General features: G+C 37.0%; 1 protein-coding gene across 5 annotated transcripts in view; it reads right to left on the bottom strand.

Annotated features, from left to right (window-relative positions):
- Positions 1 to 20355, bottom strand: part of Ralyl (RALY RNA binding protein-like) — a 787740-nt gene that overhangs the window by 440425 nt on the left and 326960 nt on the right. The window lies entirely within an intron of this gene.

The raw sequence follows: 20355 nt of genomic DNA on the forward strand, positions 1-20355 counted from the left end.
ATCTGGAAACAAATTCCTGAGTATTATTAATAATTTTGGTTTTTTTCTTAAAAAGTAATATCCAAGGTATACATCACTAAACACTGTTGGAAAATTCTCATAATTACATAGTTATTTAATGCCTTGATTTTGTTTATAATATTCAACCCCAAATGACTGTTTCACAGTTATTGAAAAATTTAAGTATAACCATATTTCCTAGTCTGTAAAAAGACTAGGAAAGTCTGCATCTGCAAGTCTAACCAAACGGGATACACAGTAACATGAGCACTGTGTAATGTCTAAGCTTAGGCAGTGAATTGCTCTATGCTTTGTAACAGACACAGTGTTTATCTGCTTCCCCAGAGGGATCCTAAGGTCAGAGGCCAAAAATCGATTCCACTAAAGGCTAAGAGAAAGAAAAAAAGAAAATGTGTTAATATCAGAAATTTGATTAGAATTTTTTTGCATGAGGAAAGAATGATGAGTTCTGTTCTTGATATTCAATTGAGCCAACCATTTATGTTATGACAGTTAAATGTAAGCAAAAGGACATATACAGCCATTAATCATCAATAATCAGAAAATCATGCAGGAAAATTGGGGCTTGCTCCACTCAGCCTTGTTTTAAGTAAACTCAATAAAGATTTTGTTTGAAAGCCTTAAAATCCATAGCCTTATTTATTGAATGTTGATGTTTTGCCAGGCGCCCTCTTCTCTTTGGAGAAACCCCTGTGAGAAAGGGAAACCTTTGGAGAAATACACTCTGAGGTGGGATGGGCCATTGCTAAAGACAAGCCAACAGTGCACTTTCTTGGTGATAGTTACAAGCATGTTCATATGAACACCATTTTCAAATATATCAGCTATTAAATAACAAATGCAATTGGCTTAATAATCATTTTAAGTTACACTGTCAATTTAATTGTTAATCTAGTAGAAATCACAAAGCCACAAAAAGTGGGTATGCTTGAACATTCACTCACTATGAATTTAAAAGAAATGCTCTTGAAATGAAGCACAGCTTAGAAGCATTAAAATGTTTCAAATAAAGCAGTTCATTATTGTTTCTGAAGTTATTATAACTTCCCTTCAAAGCAATCCCTCACACACATCATTATAGTGAAGGTAGATCTAATGAACAAAATATTAATCCATTTACATAAAAATTAAATCCAATTATTAAAATGAATGATTTTAAAATTACCTTATATTATTCCAGCTTAGTTACATTTGACTTTTTCTTTCATCATGAAATAGTCAAGCTAGAATTGTTGAAATTAAAACTGATACTTTTTTTCTAATCATTAAATTATACATATTGCATAACTCAAGATATTTTTGTAAATGCATGAAAAAAATTAAGCTACATACCAAAACTTCAACTTCTTTGTATAATCTACTGTAGAGTACCCTTTTTTTACTAGTACTGGCCAATATCTATAATGTAAACCCCAGAAAAACATAATTTCATTTTATAGCTATATGACAAATGTTTTCTGAAATATATCTATGACATAGTGTAGTGTAAGCGATTCTTAGAGCTGACATTTACTTTATAATAAGGGACCTGATGGTTAGAAAGCAATCATGGAATCTATTAGATGAGGTCACCTGGATAAAGCTGAAGTAATGATTTGTGGAACAATTCAATGTGAGGTTGCACCACTCTGAGATCTCCTTATGAGTGTCACTGTGCTACCTCTACATCATCTTTTACAAAATATATGGATCGAATCTCAAGACAAATTTAAGATAGCAAATGGAGCTTGGCAGAGTGGTGTAATCCTTTATACTCAGAACTGGGTATATATAGAGACAGGCAGACCTCGGTGAGTTAGTTCAGGCCAGTTAGATATAGCACATTCCTGGCCTACATAGAAAGACCCAGTAAAATGCTCATTTTTAAAAAATAACAGGGAATTCTAATACTAACACTAAATACTCTGAAATCTGTAGGCCTTTCTCTGCCATTAAGACTATTTTATTACTCTCTACTAGAGTAATACAGAGAGTACTATTGAAATTCTATTATAACATCAACTTATTCTAAAATCTATTCCAGGATTAGTTGCCATTGTCCTGTTCCTACACTACTACTGAACTATTTACCTTATGTACCTCTATAACATGAATTGTTGGTCCATTGAGGAAAAGTGTCACTTACAACCATGATGATATATTGAGACCAAAATGATTCAATTACCTACAAAACTAGGTAATTATAAATGAAATATCTGTTATTCACATTGTGTGGGATTGATGTTCATCTACTAGCCAAGGATCTCCTGGATCTCAAGAGCACTTAGATTAAAGCTCAAATAGTGAAGAGAAGTGACGTCTGAAAGAAAAACTACAGCAGTTTGTCCTTTTTGTCTGTCTGGACAGGTACACAATGTCAGAGAGCAATGGACAAATAATAGTAGGGATTATAGCAAGATAGCAAACACAGATAGTAGAATTACTGACGAGACTTCAGAAATATCAGACAAGACTTCAAAATGTCTGAGAAGGCTTCACATGATGATGAAGTCTTCCTAGGATGAGAGCTATGTGAAAAAAGAAAAGTGAAGTCTGCTGAGAGAAGACCTTGAATCTATATTTATATCTAAGACTACAAACAAAGACATCAGGATTATAAAGTTGTTGAAAATCTGTGAGTTAGTAATTTAAAAAACCACAGAAAAACCAAGACTACCTCAGGTTCTTCCCAATGTAATAGAGAGACCACACTGACTCCTGTGTATTTATGATTAGTCTTTCATGAACTGGTCCTTAATAATAAATAAAAATTAAATATTTTCTTTGGGATATATGTTCCCAAATAAAAACACATAAAACCGAAAAACAGTAAACATATAACAACAAGAACATGATGGTCAACTTCTTTTGCAACTCAAATGTATATGGCAAATGGCATAAATATTCTTTAAAAAATGGAGCTCAGATAAACTGCCACATGAAACTTTCCATCTTAAGGATCCAGCCAGAAGCCCCTATAGTTTTATAAGTTTAAAAGATATAATCCCTACCCACAAAACTTCTGATTCAAAATTTATCCTGCATATAAGAAATCCAGAGACAGGGGATAGAACAGAGATTGAGGGAATGGCCAAGCAATAACTGGACCAACTAGAGACCCAACCCATTGATAAGCCCCAATCCCTGACACAATTTTTGATACTTTGTTACACTTTTAGACAGGAGCCTAGCATAACTGTCCTCTGAGAGACTCTACCCAGCTGCTAACTCAGACAGATGCAGAGACTCTCAGCCAAACAATGAATGAACCCTGGGGAGTCCTTTGGAAGAGTAGGGGAAAGAATTGAGGACCATCAAGGGGATAGAAACTCCAAGGGAAGGCCAACAGAGTAAACTAACTAGTACCCCGGCCCTCTCAGAGACTGACCTACCAACTAGGGAGCATACATGGATTGGACTTAGACCTCCTGCACATATGTGCAGACGTGCAGCTTAGACTTTATGTAGATCCCAAAATCTGGAGCCATCTCAAAAATGTTGCCTGTCTGTGGGATATGTTCTAGCTAGGCTGCCTTGTCTGGACTCAGTGAGAGATCAGTGGACTGCTATGTCAGGGTCAGGGGATGCCTAGGAGGGACCCAACCTACTCAGAGGAGAAGGGGAGGGAGGATGTGGGTAGTTCCCTCCCTGTGGGAGGGAACACTGGGTGATAGAGTAGTGAATGGGGTGAAAGGCAAATAAATTAAAACAATTATTACCACTTACCAACAGGAAAAAAATAAAGAAGGATCAAATGAAACTATTAAGATGAAATAAGAAACAAGATAAGAACTCTTATTTCTAAGGTTTGAAACATACTCAATGGATATACATTAGATTTAAAACTGTAGAAATAGTGGCTATCCCAGAAGTGGTAGAAAGGGAAAACACTGAAGAAACTCTATTAACTAGCTGAATGATGGTGCCAGGCTGTTTGTCATCCATACATTCAGAGTCCTGGAGGAGATAGCAGAAAACATTAAAAAATATGATGGCCCCAATCTTCCTAAATTTCATAAAAATGATAATATCAAAGATCTGAAATTCTGAACATATCCTGAGGAGAGAAAATAACCCCACGATATACATCATAATCAGACCCCAGAAAGTCAGTCCCCCGAAGCTGCTAGACGTTGGAAGCCTGCCTGCATTCTGACAGAGAAAGGAATAGGAACAAAAAGATCCCGTGGCCATAGAAGAACTGACCAAGGAGGACTGAACTCTTTTCCAAAGATGTCTTTTCCTTTGTTTTGTTTTTGGTAAATAAGTTTGAAGAGTTTAGGGTCTGTGAAAAATGCTGTGAAATAAGACAGAATTTAAACTGCTGTTGCCCCACAGAACTTTCTGTGGAGTCAGAAAAGTCCATATTTATGCTATCCCAAAAGAAATATAACAAGTGTCTGTGGCTTCTGAGTACTTGGAGTATTAACTTGGCAACTGAATTTTTGACATTTTACTTAATTTAAAAAGAGGTTGCATTCTGCTAGAGTGGTCCACTCAAAGATTACCTGAATTTTTAAAATTTGAATCATATCAACAGAAATAATGATTATCTATTCTCAATTCATTCTTGGAGAATAAATATGTTAGGGTTCTGATGGTATTAGGTATATTTTGAATAAATAGCAAATAAAAAGTTAAGTAATTGCTATTAGGCAAACACTAAAATTACTACCAATTTTCATTTCAAAATAGATTTACTTAGTTTCCTCTGGAAACCATAAGTAGTCTAGCTTTTTAATTTGTATTTGAGTCTTATCCTCAAATGCTACCAAGACACATTAACAATAAAACAAAAAAAAGCAGCTTTAGTGTGGTTTAGAAAAATGGTTTTGAAATAGACAAATTAGCACATAGTAAATCAATCCTTGATTGACTTCTCCCTGGAATTTCAGAGTCACTCCAATGCTCACTGAACAACAGCAATATAAAATACTCAGATAATCAAGAGAGTTATCCAAGAATAGTAATCTATCCAATATTCAAGAATTTAGACAAGGACTCAGAAGGTTCACAAGAAAAAATGAGAAACAATAAAGTGTGTGTCATACATAGTGCTGTCTAGAGCTGCCACTTGTACTGTCCTAAAGGAACAATGTAACACATACTTCAAGAAAAGGAAAATTTAACATGCGAGAGAGAGAGAGAGAGAGAGAGAGAGAGAGAGAGAGAGAGGAAGAAGAAAAAGGAGGAGGAAGAGGAGGAGGAGGAGGAGGAGGAGGAGGGGGAGGGAATATTCTAAGAGCAGAGATAAGCAGGCAAAGCCAGAAGCGTTCATTAGATATAAGCATTCAGCAGGCATTCAGCTACTTAAAGCTCATTAGATGCAAGCATGGAGCAAGCACACAGCTAGTTGTCAGCACATATAAGCAGACCTCCCTTTTCTGAAAGTTTTAAAGTAGTCTGCACACATTGTATTTTTAAAAGTAAACTTGTTAGTATGAGATTACTTATGTTCATGATCAGAAAATGCTGAAAAAGATCTGGAACAAACTAATGTGCTTAATTAAGCCTATGTTCTTAAAGAAAATAAATCAAAGTAGTACTACAGAGTTTGTTTTATTATTAAGAAAATCATGATCATTTTGAAAAATAAATGTATTTTGTTACTCAAATCACTGACAATTTTTCAGGACCTCTTAAAAATACTTAATACATGCTAAGGTACCTAAGAAAAAACTTGTATAATAATATTTTATGAAAGATCTGCTGTCAGTATTGCAGTGGGAAAAATCATTGCAAGATATTTGGAGGTGTTTCTGCTTGTTATAAAGATAAGGATCACAAGTATAGTAAAGAATTAAGTTTTAAGCTTCAAATGGCTTCATGGAATAAATCTTTCAGTAAAGATTTAGGAAAATGTAAATTTGAAAGATTTTATATAAGTAGCAGAGAAAAAAATACAACCCCACTTTGAAGACATGCAGGGATAAAAGCTTCAGTTTTTATCCTTTTTTAAACTATAAAAAAATATAAATTAGAAAAAAACTTTGGTAAAAATCTGTATTTCATATAACATTACATATTATAGGAACATTGTGTTATTCTTTTGTAAAATAACTATAATGCAAGTCCTAAGTACTTACATATAGATTTATATCACTATCTGTTCTATATAGTTATTGGTCATTTATTTAATTTTCACCTCTAAAGTTAAATAAGCACAGATTGACAGTATTCCCAGCAGCAGGGAAGAAAGTGCCTTCTGGAGAATTCATTCAGTAGTGTGACAGATGCCCATTCTTCCCACCCAAAGAAATTGCTGATCAGTTATTCTGAGTACTGTCCACAATTACTGTGTAGACAATAATCTAAAAGATCTGTAACAGAGATGGGTTAAGCTAGGCAGATATGCCATATTCTGTCATACTCAGGGGACAGTGAATTAGTGTTTTGAGCTCTCAAAGCATTGTCTCCAAGTCAATTTTTTAAAGTTATTGTCCATATAATTTATTGGAGTTAAAGCCAACTTCTATAGACAAGTCAACCCAAACACTTGCACTTCGTCCCAACAGGATAAAGGCCAGAAAACTCTTTCCGTCATGAGTTTATTGTTAGTTTCATGAATAAGCAAAGTTTATAATTCCCTGCCTTTTCCAGTTCTCAAAGTAAATTACATTGTAGGATACAATTAAATTATCTGACTTGAACAACTCTTTTTTCAATACACTCTTTTTAATGTTATGTCTTTTTTTAAAATTTACTTTGCATCCCAATCACTGCTTCCACTTCTGGTTGCCATCTCCCACAACCCTTCTCCCATTCCCATCACCCTTTCTCCTCTGAGAGGGTGGAGTCCCCCTCCTTGGGTATCCCCCAACAATGGCACATCAAGTCTCTGATGGGTAGACACATCCTCTCTCACTGAGGCCAGACAAAGCAGCCTACCAAAGGATCATAACTAACGGACAGGCAACAGCTTTTGGGATAGCCCCTGCTTTAATTCTTTAGGACCCACATGAAGATCAAGCTGCAAATCTGGGGAGGCCTAGGTCTAGCTGTTGTATGCACTTTGGTTGGTATTTCAGTCTCTGAGATCGCCAAGGATCCAGGTTAGTTGACTGTTTGGAGTTTATATAACCTTCGTGGCCTGTAATCCTTCCCTCTATTCTTCCACTCTATCCACTGTTTGGGTATGGTTGCCTGCATCTGTCTGAATCAGTTGCTGGATGGAGCCATGCTAGACTCCTGTTTGCAAATGTAACAAGAGTACAAGTAATAGAGTTAGAGATTGGTGCTTACCCTTGGTATGGGTCTGTAGTTGGGTCACTTATTTCTTGGCCATTCTGCTCTATTCCCCAGCGCCTGCATTCTTTGTAGACAGAATAAATGTTGTGTTGAAAGGTTTCCGGTTGGGTTAGTGTCACTATCTCTCTACTAAGGTACTCGCCTGGCTACCGTGGATGGCCACTTCATGTTCCATATCTCCAATGCTGTGAGGCACAGATAAGGTCACCCCTATTAATTCGTGGGTGCCTCCCCATCCCAGGTCTTTTGCATGTCCTTAAGATACCCCTCCTATACGAAATGCAGGATACTCCATAACCCCAAAGAAGCGAAATGAAAAAAAAATCATGCGCTGTTGCTTGCATCTCACTTTAAAGGGGGGAATTAAATAGTCATAGGAGGCAGACAGAGGGAGGGAACTGAGTGGAAGAAGGGAAATGGCAGAAAATGGGCGAGGGGCTCAGGATTGGGTGTGACACAGATGCATTTGCAACTGGCAGTGGTGGAGAGGAGGGGCCCTCTCCAAGTCATTATCTGAAATGCAAAGAAGGTTTCTTTTATATTTTCCTTAAATACATCCCTTGTTAAAGCTTCAAACTAATTTAAATATATCAATACTTCAAAAATCTAACTTTTTCTCTTTCTTTCTCTATCTTTTCTTTATCTCTTTTTCTCTCCCCCCTTTCTTTCTTTCTCTGTTAAAAATGCCAGATAATACAATTTCAGTTCTCATTTGCAGTGGAGAAGATATAGTCTAACACACTGGGGACAGCCTGACAGAGGAAGCATAACATAATTGGTTCAATTTCCATCCAGTCAGAAATCAGAAGAGAAATTCTGGTGCTTAGATCACTTGCTTTTTTATTTCCTTTGACTGAGTCTGGGAACCCAGCCCAAAGATACTGTCCATAACCAGGGCAGATCTTCCTTTCCTGGTTCAATATCTATGAACACAACTTTGCAAACAAATTCAGAGGTGTTTGTTGTAGATGATTATAAATCTAATTAATTGAACAATTAAGCACATCTAAGAGTAATACAGAGTTTGAGTGGTTTTAAAAGAAAATTAAAGTGTTACATATGACAAATCTATCTTGGGGGTTGGGTGCATGGCTCAGGAAGATTGTTTGTTGAGCAAGCATGAGGTCTAGAGTTCACATTTGCAGTAAAAGGTAAGAATCCAGATACTGTCAGGCTCATCTGTCACCCCAGAAGTATGAGGGAGGGAGACGGGAAAATCACTGGGATTTACTGGTGGTCAACCTACCTCTAGCTTCAGTGAGATATCCTGTCTAAAGGGAAAAAGGGAGAGAGCAAGAAAACTAACATTCACATCTGGTTTCTATTTGAACATGAGTAGGCACATTCACCCAACTGTACATATACCAAACACAAACACATATGTTCACAAACACATAAAATATGTCTTTAATTTCAATTCAGTTATTATAACTATGAATAACAGACTGAGTAAAAATGAATATTCACTGTTTCAAAAACACTTATTATAGTCAATGTGAATTGGAAGCTCAGTATCAGTCAATATGTCACAGCTTCTGCATCTAATGTGCGAAAGTATTCAAATACATTGTACCAGCCACAGTACGAAGAGATTTACAATAAAATACCCTATATAAATAGCTTCATAGGCAAGAAAAGAATAGTAACAGTGGGCATCAACATATTAATATTGAAGGGGGAAGTGTTCACAGTGTTCAATTCTGAGAGAATGAACTAGAAAATTATTGACTTCTGAGCGAAGGAGAACTAGCCTCTCCCATGGAAAAGCCTTGATACTGGTTGTCCTTTTCAGAGGTCAGCCTTGAGAATATATACAGACAAACAACAAAAATTAACCCAGCAATTTCTAATATATATATATATATATATATATATATATATGTGTGTGTGTGTGTATTACATATATATGTATATGTACATGTATATGTGTATTTGTATGATTTATATGTGTTTATATGTGTATAAATAATATACCATATAGATATAAAACTTACATATTAACAAAAACAAATAATGCTATCAATTGGAGAATGAGAATTAACACAGACTTGACGAGGCAAGGGTATTAAGTGGGAAGAGATGGAGGGAGGACAGAGAGGGGGAAGAGATCTAATTATATTTCAATTTAAATCATTACAATTCTTTATCAATTTTTAAAATTTAAATATAATTGCATCCATTTTCTCTTTCTCTTTCTTCCTTCCAACCCTTGTCAGGGTCTCTCCTTTGCTTTATCTTAAATTCGTGGCCTCTGACCTTTTTATCTTTTATTCTTGTTTTACACACCCACATACACACAAGCACATGCACGCATACATTTCTAAATATAAAATACAATAGTTTCAGTCCATATAATATTATTTGTCTGCATAAGATTTCAGAGACGGCCACTAGGAATTGAATAACCAATAAAAGGGGGTGGCTCTTCCCTGGAAAAAGCTATTTTTCTCTGGCTCTCAGCATTCAAATCTATGTTTCTGAAGATAATATTATAGCAATACTACAATATTACAAAAGCTAAATTTTCTTGTTCCTCTTATTTAGTAATTAATGGATAAAATTGTGCAGTTTATTTTATTTCTAGTAGTCAGTAGTTACCACAGAGCTGACATGATAAATTTCATATTTTAAGGATAAGAATGATTCAAAATTTTAGTGAATAGAACATGGAAAGTATTCCCAAATTAGGCAAACAATATTCCATGTCTCAGAAGAAAATGGCTGGTGTTTCTTACTTTATGTGTCAAAGACCATGAAATGAGAAGTTATCATTTATTTACTTTGTAAATGGATAACATTATCTAGAGGAAATCAAACCTGCTTGCAAATGTCATGGGCACTAAAATGAAATTGCACAGCCAGAGTAATGTGGGGGAGAAATATTCAATGCTAACTCTGTTCTCTGAACACAAAAACTTTTATTTTAATACTTTATCTAGCTACTGCTAAGAGGGCTATCATGCATGTTTTAAATTTTACTTAGTTTGAGTTTAGTAAACATAGTAACTTACTGTAAACCTTCCATTAGTTCAAGTTATTTATTCAATATTCATTCATATGGCAGTTTTCCCTCTAAGGTCTTTTGGACCTGGAATCAAGTAAAGTACTGGAGGATATTTAGCAAGATACTGAATGCCATAGGTAATCATGCATGATAAAGGGGATGGCTACAGATTGCCAAGGTTTCCTTTATGTTTATACAGAAAGATGTCACTAATAAAGTATCTTTCAGATAATCATATAATGTTCTCCCTTTCCTTTCTCTCTCTCTCTCTCTCTCTCTCTCTCTCTCTCTCTCTCTCTGTCTCTCTCTCCCTCCCTCCCTCCCTCCCTCCCTCCTTTCTCTCTTTCTCCTCTCTCTCACTCTTCTTGGTTTTCTGAGGCAGTACTTTTCCTGTGTAGCCCCAGGTGAACTGGAACTCACTCTTTAGGCCAGGCTGGCCTCGAACTCAGAACATCTCACCTCTTCCTCCTGAATGCAGGGATTATTGGCATGGGCCCTGCCCTTGGATATTCTTTTAAAAATATTCTCTAAGAAATTTTTTGATTCCCATAGCATTGCAAAAATGTTTTACAATGCCAAGTTGAAAATACAACTCTCTATGTATCTTTTCCTGAGATACTTAATAGTAAATGGTTTAGCATTGATTAGTTCATGAAATTCAACCAGGCAGAAACAGTGTTCTATGTACTTGTAAGTAATCTATTATATGATGTCAGCAGTAGGGAAGTGATGAGAGGATAATCCTTCTGCATACATTCGAATGAAGATCAGCTACATTTCTCAAATTCATTCACTGAATAAAACATTTTTCCCCATCGTTCAGGTTATTTGAAGCTAAATTTCAAGAGCTTAAGAACTGGTAAACACAAGAAAAAAATGAGCCCAGTCTTAGTTAACAGGTCAGTTTTTTGTTTTTTTTTTGTTTTGTTTTGTTTTGTTTTCTTTGTTCAGACTGCTAGTCATGACAATTCCCTTGGCATTTAAATGTTGACCCTGTGTGATTTCAAGCAAGATCCTGAACTGCCTACAGAAATGAGCAACTTACAACCATTGCTGAAGTTGCTTTTCAGACCATTGAAGACGGAAAGGTCTTAAATCCCACAATCAGTTCCCTGACGTCTTTGCTTCTCATAAACAGCCATTTTACAATACTTGGGATGCAGAGCATACCTCTATAAACTTGAATGTTTGTGGATTTCAAGTAGCAAGGAAAATGGTATGGTGATAATGTCTTTATGTGTACAAATCACAAAGTTCCCATTTACCTGTCTCAAAAGCTCAAGAGTAGGAGCAGAGACCCACTCATTTACAAATAAGCACCTACTTAAAGGACATGAGGTAATTTTTCAATGGGGTAATCTTACCCTTATTGTTGGAAAAGCCCAGAAAGACAAAAAGATTCTTTACTTTTCTTTTAACACTTAGCTATATAAGGGAAGGTCCCAAACACACACACACACACACACACACACACACACACACACACACACACACTTCAGAGATACAGAAATTAAAATTATATAGTCTTCTCTATATAATAGACACAGTGTGATTTATTTTATAAACATCTCTAAGCTTAATAAACAGTTTAATACTTAAAAACTGTTTAATCAACAGTAAAGAGATGACAGTTGCCATGAGACAATATACTACAGAATGATATAGTTCACTAGGCAGTTATAGTCTATTCACAGACTTTGCACTGTCTTTTAAACCTAGCAACATTAGGGGGATACATTTTTCTAACTTAGAGAACAAAACTACCTTAAGTTTTAAGAGTGTTTTCTTAGACATCATGCATTTTCCAAGTAAATGGATGAAACTTGAGAATATCATCCTGAGTGAGGTAATTCAGTCCCAAAGGACATACATGGTATGTTCTCACATATAAATGGATAATAGCCATAAAACACAGATACCATATAACAGTCCACAGACCAAAGAAGGTAAACAAGAAGGAAAGCCCAAAGGAAAAAGCTTGCATCTGACTTAGAAGAGGGATACAATTATCTCATAAGAGGCAGATAGAGGGAGGCAACTAGGAGGAAGAGGTATGGGAAAAGGAATGGGAGTTTCAGGATCAGTTGTGGGGAAGGACAAGAGAGATGGCTAGAAGGACATGAAAATAAATGTAAATCCGCAACTGATAGGAGTGAGTAGGTGGGGGGCATCTCCAAACAGTACAGAGATCATGGAGAAGGGAATCAATGGGGGTCACCTTAGCTGTGTTTCACAACATCGGAGTTATGAAACCTGAAGAGGCCACCTCCGGTAACTAGGCAGGAACCCTAATGGATCAACAGAGACACCAAACTACCCACAAAATTTTCAACCCCAAATTTATCCTGTCCACAAGTAATGCAGGCATGGGAGGTGGAGCAGAAACTGAAGGAATGGACAACGAATAACCAGCCAAATTAAGAAGCATCGCATGAGCAAGCACCAATCCCTAACACTGTTATTGATAGTTTGTTATGTTTGAAGACAGGCAGATGTTGTCCTCTGAGAAGCTCCACCCAGCAGCTGACCCAGACATATACAGACGCCCACAGCCAAACAGTGGATGGAGCTTGGGAACACTTATGGAAGAATAAGGGGGAAGGATTGCAGTTCCTGGAGGAGATAAGAACTTCATAGGGAGACAAACTGAGTCAACTAACCTGGTCCCTGAAGATCTCAGGGTTTGAATCACCAACCTAAGAAGATACACAGGCTGGACATAGGCCTCTCCACACATATGTAGCAGGTGTGAAGCTTGGTCTTCATGTGGGTCCCAAACAACTGAAACAGGGGCTATCCTAAAAGCTGTTGCCTGTCTGTGGGATATGTTTCTTTGGTAGGCTGCTTTATCTGGCTTTAGTGGGAGAGGATGTGTCTAGCCCTGCAGAGAATTGATATACCATGTTTGTGAACACCCAGGGAGGGGCCCTTCACCTTCTCAGAGGAAAAGGCAGAAATAGGGGAAGGACTGCAGAAGCAGATGGCCAGGAGTGGGGCAGTGTGTGGGATAGAAAGTGAATAAGTTAAAAATACAATAAATTAAAAGAAGAAAGAGTGCTTTGTAATAATGTTTATGCAGGCAAGAGGTCAAGTCCTATTTTGCCTTTTCCCTGCTGTGTAACTTTGGACATTTATTTAGCTTTTTTTGGCTCATAGCAGTATTTATGGCTATAACCTTGGGTATCTACAGATTAAATGCAATTCCCATCAAAATTCCTACTCAATTCTTTATAGAGATAGAAAAGGCAATTTGTAAATTCATTTGGAATAACAAAAAACCCAGGGGAGCAAAAACTATACTAAACTATAAAAGAACTTCTGGGGGAATCACCATCCCTGACTTCAAGCAGTATTACAGAGCAATAGTCATAAAAACTGTGTGATATTGGTACAGAGACAGGCAGATAGATCAAAGGAACAGAATTGAAGACCCAGAAATGAACCCACACACGTATATCCACTTGATCTTTGACAAAGGAGTTAAAACCATTCAATGGAAGAAATATGGCATTTTTCAAAAGATGATGTTGTTTCAACTGGAGGTCAGCACGTAGAAGAATGCAAATCAATCTATTTTAATCACCCTGTACAAAGCTTAAGTCCAAGTGGATCAAGGACCTCTACATCAAACCAGACATACTCAGCAAAAGTCGGGAAGAGTCTTGAACACATGGGCACTGCGGAAAATTTCCTGAACAGAACACCAACGATTTATGCTCTAAGATCAAGAACTGACAAATGGAATCTCATAAAACTGCAAAGCTTCTGTAAGGCAAAGGACAGTGTCATTAGGACAAAACAACAACCAACAGATTGAGAAAGATTTTTACTAATCCTACATCTGATAGAGAGATAATATCCAAAATATACAACGAACTCATGAAGTTAGACTCTGGAGAGCCAAATAACCTTATTAAAAATGGGGTTGAGAGCTAAACAAAGAATTCACACATGAGAAATATCAAATGGCTGAGAAGTACCTAAAGAAATGTTCAACATCCTTAGTCATAAGGGAAATGCAAATCAAAACAACCCCGATATTTCACCTCACACCAGTCAGAATGGCTAAGATCAAAAACTCAGGTGACAGCAGATGCTGGTGAGGATGTGGAGAAAGAGGAACACTCCTCCATTGTTGGTGGGATTGCAGACTGGTAGAACCTCTCTGGAAATCAGTCTGGAGGTTCTTCAGAAAATTGTAAATTATACTACCTGAGGACCCAGCTATACCTCTTCTGGGCACATACCCAAAAGATGTTCCAACACACAACAAAGACACATGTTCCACTATGTTCATAGCAGCCTTATTTATGATAACCAGAAGCTGGAAAGAACCCAGATGCCCCTTCAACGCAGGAATGGATACAGAAAATGTGGTACATCTACATAATGGAGTACTACTCAGCTATCAAAAACAATGACTTCATGAAGTTCATAGGCAAATGGATGGAACTGAAAAATATCATCCTGAGTGAGGTAACCCAATCACAGGAAAACACACATGGTATGCACTCATTGATAAGTAAATACTAGTCCAAATGCTCGAATTACCGTAGATGCACAGACCACATGAAACTCAAGAAGGATGACCAAACTGCAGATGCTTTACTCCTTCTTTAAAAGGGGAACAAAAATATCCATAGGAGGGGATTGGGAGGCAAAATTTGGAGCAGAGACTGAAGGAATGCCCATTCAGAGCCTGCCCCACATGCGGCCCATATATACAGCCACCAAAACTAGATAGATGTATGAAGCTAAGAAATGTATGCTGACAGGAAGTGGAGATAGATCTCTCCTGAGAGACACTGCCAGAACATGTCAAGTAGGCAGAACATGCCAGGAGCAAACTACTGAACTGAGAATGGGCCCTGTGTTGGAGGAATTAAAGAAAGGACTGAAAGAGCTGAAGGGGCTTGCGACCCCATAAGAACAACAATGCCAACCAACCAGAGCTTCTATGGACTAAACAACTACTAAAAGACTATACATGGATGGACCCTGGGCTCCAACTTCATATGTAGCAGTGAATAGCCTTGTTGGGGCCCCAGTGGAAGGGGAAGCCTTTGGTCCTACCAAGGTTGGATCCCCAGTGTAGGGGATTGTTTTAGAGGGTAAGTAATGGGTGGTGGATGGGGAGTGGAACACCCATATAGAAGGGGAGGGGAAGGGAAGGGGCTTGGGGACTGATGGACAGGAAACTGGGCAAGCGAATAACATTTGAAATGTAAACAAGAAATACTCAATTTAATAAAAATGGGAGGAAAAAATAACATAGTATATTTATAGTATTGGCACATTGGGACTGATTGAAATACTAGTATTTAATCTGCATTTTTCAACTTTATTGAATATAAAATCACCATAAACTAGTTATGTCTATGAGGTAGTTGCTTGTTTGTTTGGTTATTGCAGAAATGATACACTGAAAACTCCCATTGAATGTAAGCAGCACAACACTCTGAGCTGGTATCTGGCACTGAATAAAGAAAGATGAATTTAGCTACGTCCCAGCATTAATCAGTTTCTGATTGTTGACTACAGTCATAATATGAGCAGCTGCCTCAAGTTCTTGCTACAATCATTTGAAGAACATCATGGTCTATACTTTCTACCTCCTTTACATTATTTCATTCAGGTTATTATATTAATAAAAATATAATTGATCATCATAGTTATTTTCCAGAATACAAGGGCAAGAGAGATGTCCATGCTCTCAGTAATGTCTTTTCGACTTCCATGTTGTTATGTTTAGTTGATTTAATCAAATGATAATTCATACTTTTTAAAATGTTTACTGGTCAGAAGTGTCTTGGTAATGTTTCTCAAGATAGACTTAAGTAGTAATTCTAAATGTTTCTCATTAGTGTCTGCCCCACGACAATCTGCAAGTCCCTTTGGAGATGTGGTAGAGACTGCAATAATATTTTATATAAGGTTATTGAAACATTGAAGAGATTTCTGTGAAGCAACATTACTGTAAGGTATTTTAATTAGCAAGGAACATGTAAGTCACACTGGTTGAATATTGGCTTTTCCTCTGAAGAAGTTAGTTAGCATTTGCAGGCATCTTGTCTTTCACTCTGTAGACTACCCTTGGACATTTCAGGGTTGAGCCATATAAAGGCACAGTGCCATAGAAGTGTTAGGCTTTTATTGTGTGGAAGTAGTCTTATGAGCATTTTATGTTGTTTTTTTTGGGGGGGGGATCTCTTAAGTCATGATTTTGTGTGCAAAACCTTGGCTATTTCACATGAGAACTAGAGTTCTTATGTAGGTTCACCTGGAGTATGTGCTTAATGAACTCAAGTAACTGTGGTCAGCAAGGGTTTCTTTTATAGATTTATGAAAATTTCCTCTAACAATCGAGATACTGCCACAAGTAGTATGCTTATGGGGATGGTCCAGGGAAAATCAGATTTAAGAGATTGCCTGTTTTTTATAAACTGTCTTTCACTAGTTATTTGCTATGGGGATTGTTTTCAATTCTTATTAGCTTCCAAGTGGACAAGATGGATAGAAATTAATCTTCAGGTGGGTAGGTTCACTCACACCACAATAAAACTGGCTTATAGTTAAGAAACGTCTATGATGGGACTAGAGAAATGATTAAGTGGTTTGGAACACTAATTGATCCTTCAGAGTTACTGGGTTTGATTCCCAGCACCCACATAGTGGCTCAAAATTGTCGGTAATTCCAGTTCAAGGTACCCAAAACCCTCATCTGGCCTTGTGGGCAACACGCATGCACATGGTACACAGACATATTTGCAAGCAGAATACCTATACACAGAGAAATTAAAATAAAAACTAAAGAAATTGCAAAGGTAAAACAGTTTATCTGTGTCTCTTAGAGCACTATGAAACCTGGAGGCCATACCCAATCTTGAGAAAGTCCTGTGATTGACACAGGGATGTCAAGTGAGCTTCTGGGGTTTAGGAAAGCTCACCCCAGTGTGGTTTAGAAGGGTCCTGAGTTTACTACATGTGCAGAGGACTTCCATCACTTTCTCATATTAAACAGACATAATTTTTGCTTGATTCATTGTTCTCATACAATAGTCATTGGAGTTTCAAAATAGCCACTAAATTTAATTATTCAAAGAGCTTATTGATACATGAATTTTCACAGATTATAACTTGGAGTTAAGTCATATAATTCTAGAATAACTTCCCTATATTACATTTTCATATATAAACTTATTTAAGTTTAACCTATTTGACCAAGGAGATGTGTGTGATATTGTAAGTGAAGTCAAACTATTTGTGTAGCAGAATTTTAGACAATGAAAGGGGAAACTGTATGGAAAGAATTAAACTACTTTTGCTGCCCTACATCTTTATACTTAGCATTCTCTCATTTGTTTTACTCTCCTTACTGAGTGACATGAAGAGTGTACATATTATGTATCATATGTTTATGTGTAATACATATATATTATAACTCCAAATATAATTCAGGTCATGCATTTTTAACACATTTAGTACTTAATTTTTACTCAACTCATGGTGTATGAACACAATAAAGTATAAATGAGTGACCAGCTGGAAATAAGTCTACTACCTAAGTATTATTGATATTACCCTGAGGTTTTTTTTTTCACTAAAACCCCTACCCACAGGTATTAGAAAACTATCAGCTGAGTTCATTTCCTTTTCACAGTTTGGAGATAATTTTATGACAACAACATCCAGCAGCATAGCCATAGTTTTCTAAGCCCATATAGTGGATTTTACTGACTGTCAAAAATATTAGCGGCAACAGACAAAGATTGTAAAGAAAGAAGAAATTCTTGGTGGTAGGTGAACATTTATGAAAGCCTCAGTCATAAATCAGAGGTGGGAAATGGCTTTTCCTTGTTGTGCCATCTGAAAATGTTTCCCTCTTATAAACTCTATATAGAGATTGTTTCTCTTTCTTCCTTATATACCAAGCTAGTAATGTCCTTTCTGGCATGAGCAGCTATCCAAATCAAGCACAAGGGCCTCGTGTGCTGAAGACGCGCAGATGCTCCATCTGGCAGACATGACTCTGTGTGCGTGTGTGGGGGGAGTAGAAACACACTTGAGAGTCAAGGAACTGCAGAAACCCCTGCCATTACTATCTAAAACTCTCTGGCTTAAGTGTCTGCACAGATTTTGAGAACAGCAACACAAGTTAGAATAAGCTAAATGATGAATTAAGACATGTACAGTGCTCATTTCAAGTGGCAGTTACTATTTGGTATGGTGTGTACAAATGCTCATTCATTCAAAACTACATTCCCAGTCGCGTGCACAGTACACAAAACAGAAAAGTAAACACTATTTACAAATGAGCATGAAGTGCTTCCCTCTAATAAATGAGGGAAAGTGTTTCGTTTTGCTGCCGCACTTTTCAGCATAATTGTGATCACTGGGTTGCTATTGTCTACTTGGTGGCTCTAAAATGCATTTGACAAAAGAAAATTGAATATCACTTAGGATCATAAACACAAATCATAACAGTCTCAGCTTTAGAAGGATTTATACAGAAAGGCGTAGGTGTAGTAAGTACGTGTGTAGATTTTTAAAGCATAAAATGCCCAAAGTCACATGGTACTTGAAACAGTGCTGATGTTCTCTTCTATTTTCATAGACAGCAGGCACACTGCTGGTTAGAGTTAGCACTGATTCTCTGAGGGTGTATGAAACACTTATATATAATGGCCATTTCTTGGGCACCATCTGCTAGAGCAACCAAGGATTTTGAGAGAACCCTCTCATCTATCACAATACCCCTACCTGTTAAACCATGACACTTTCTAAGGCTGCTGATTCCCGTATACCTCATTTCACACACAACAAAAAATGCTACTCAAAATTTTGCTTAAGGGCACTCACTACCTCTTCTCAGATCAAGATAAAACTGAAGTTGTTACGATTTAATATATGTATTAATTAAAAATTCACAGGATGCAACTTACATCCCACTGTCATAGTTTTAATAGTTGGGATCATTATGAGATGATTAAGTTAAAGGAGGAGATATCACAAGTGTTATTAAAAACCTTACCACAAGGGATGGGCTAAGGACATGGGTCCATGTGTGCTTGTTGTACTAACATGAGGAATTGAGTTTGAACATACCAAACTAGTGTAACAAGGAAAGGTTCAGTGGCATACATTTATACTCCTTTATCTAGAGAGGCAGTGATAGGAGGACCTTTGGAACTTGCTAGCCAGCTAGTCCTCTTGAATTGGTAGTTTCAGTCAGGAATTTTTTCCATTTATCAACCTCTGGCCCCTCTACATATACTCACACAAGTGCATACACATGACATGTATAAAACACACACACATGCACATGTACATGCACATGCAAACACACATTTAAAAAGAAACCAAGTAGAAGTGGGTATCTTCCTTTGCATGTGTATCCCGTTCCCAGGTAAAGACCATTTAGGAAGGCAAGCCTTGGACTTCACCATAAAGTAAACTTGTTTGAGCTTTGGTCATGAACTTCCTTTATTCTAGAAACAAATGACTATTTTTACAAGTTATCTATTCTCACACATTCAATTATAGGAACACAGACATAGAAGCCAGAGTCTCATTTTAAATCATTAACACTTTGGGCCTACAGCAATGTAATACTCAAGAGTTAATCTCTTCGTACATCTCAGAATATTCTCTGTCAACTGTGATCTAATTGCATTTGGAAGCAGCACTGCATTTCTTCCTTTGTAAGGCTTCCACAGTCAGCCTAGTATACTGAGACCTGCATCTGTGTGGAGCTATAGATCCTTGGCTATGCCCTGCTGCAGTTCTAAAGGAAAACTTTCTAAATTATGTTTTATGCTTATATAACTACTTAAATACTGAGATGCATCACTCACGTTATTTTTCTGTAAGCACATGGGTTGTGCAATCATGGTTCTATTATAAGGAAAGCAACTGAGGTTCTAAAGTCTAGTAGTATTAATGACAGCAGTGGGGTTAAGCCCAAGTTCAGCAGACATGACAACAAACTCCTTCAATTTGGTGTAGCAAGAAGAGTTCAGCCTTGTATACAATGTGATCTCCATCATGTGAATGAAAGCGTACTTATGAATTTTCAACTCATGTTCGTCTCACAGTATACTAAT

The sequence above is a fragment of the Rattus norvegicus genome, chromosome 2, assembly GCF_021556685.1.
Source record: "Rattus norvegicus strain SHRSP/BbbUtx chromosome 2, alternate assembly SHRSP_T2T, whole genome shotgun sequence".
Taxonomy (NCBI): Eukaryota; Metazoa; Chordata; class Mammalia; order Rodentia; family Muridae; genus Rattus; species Rattus norvegicus.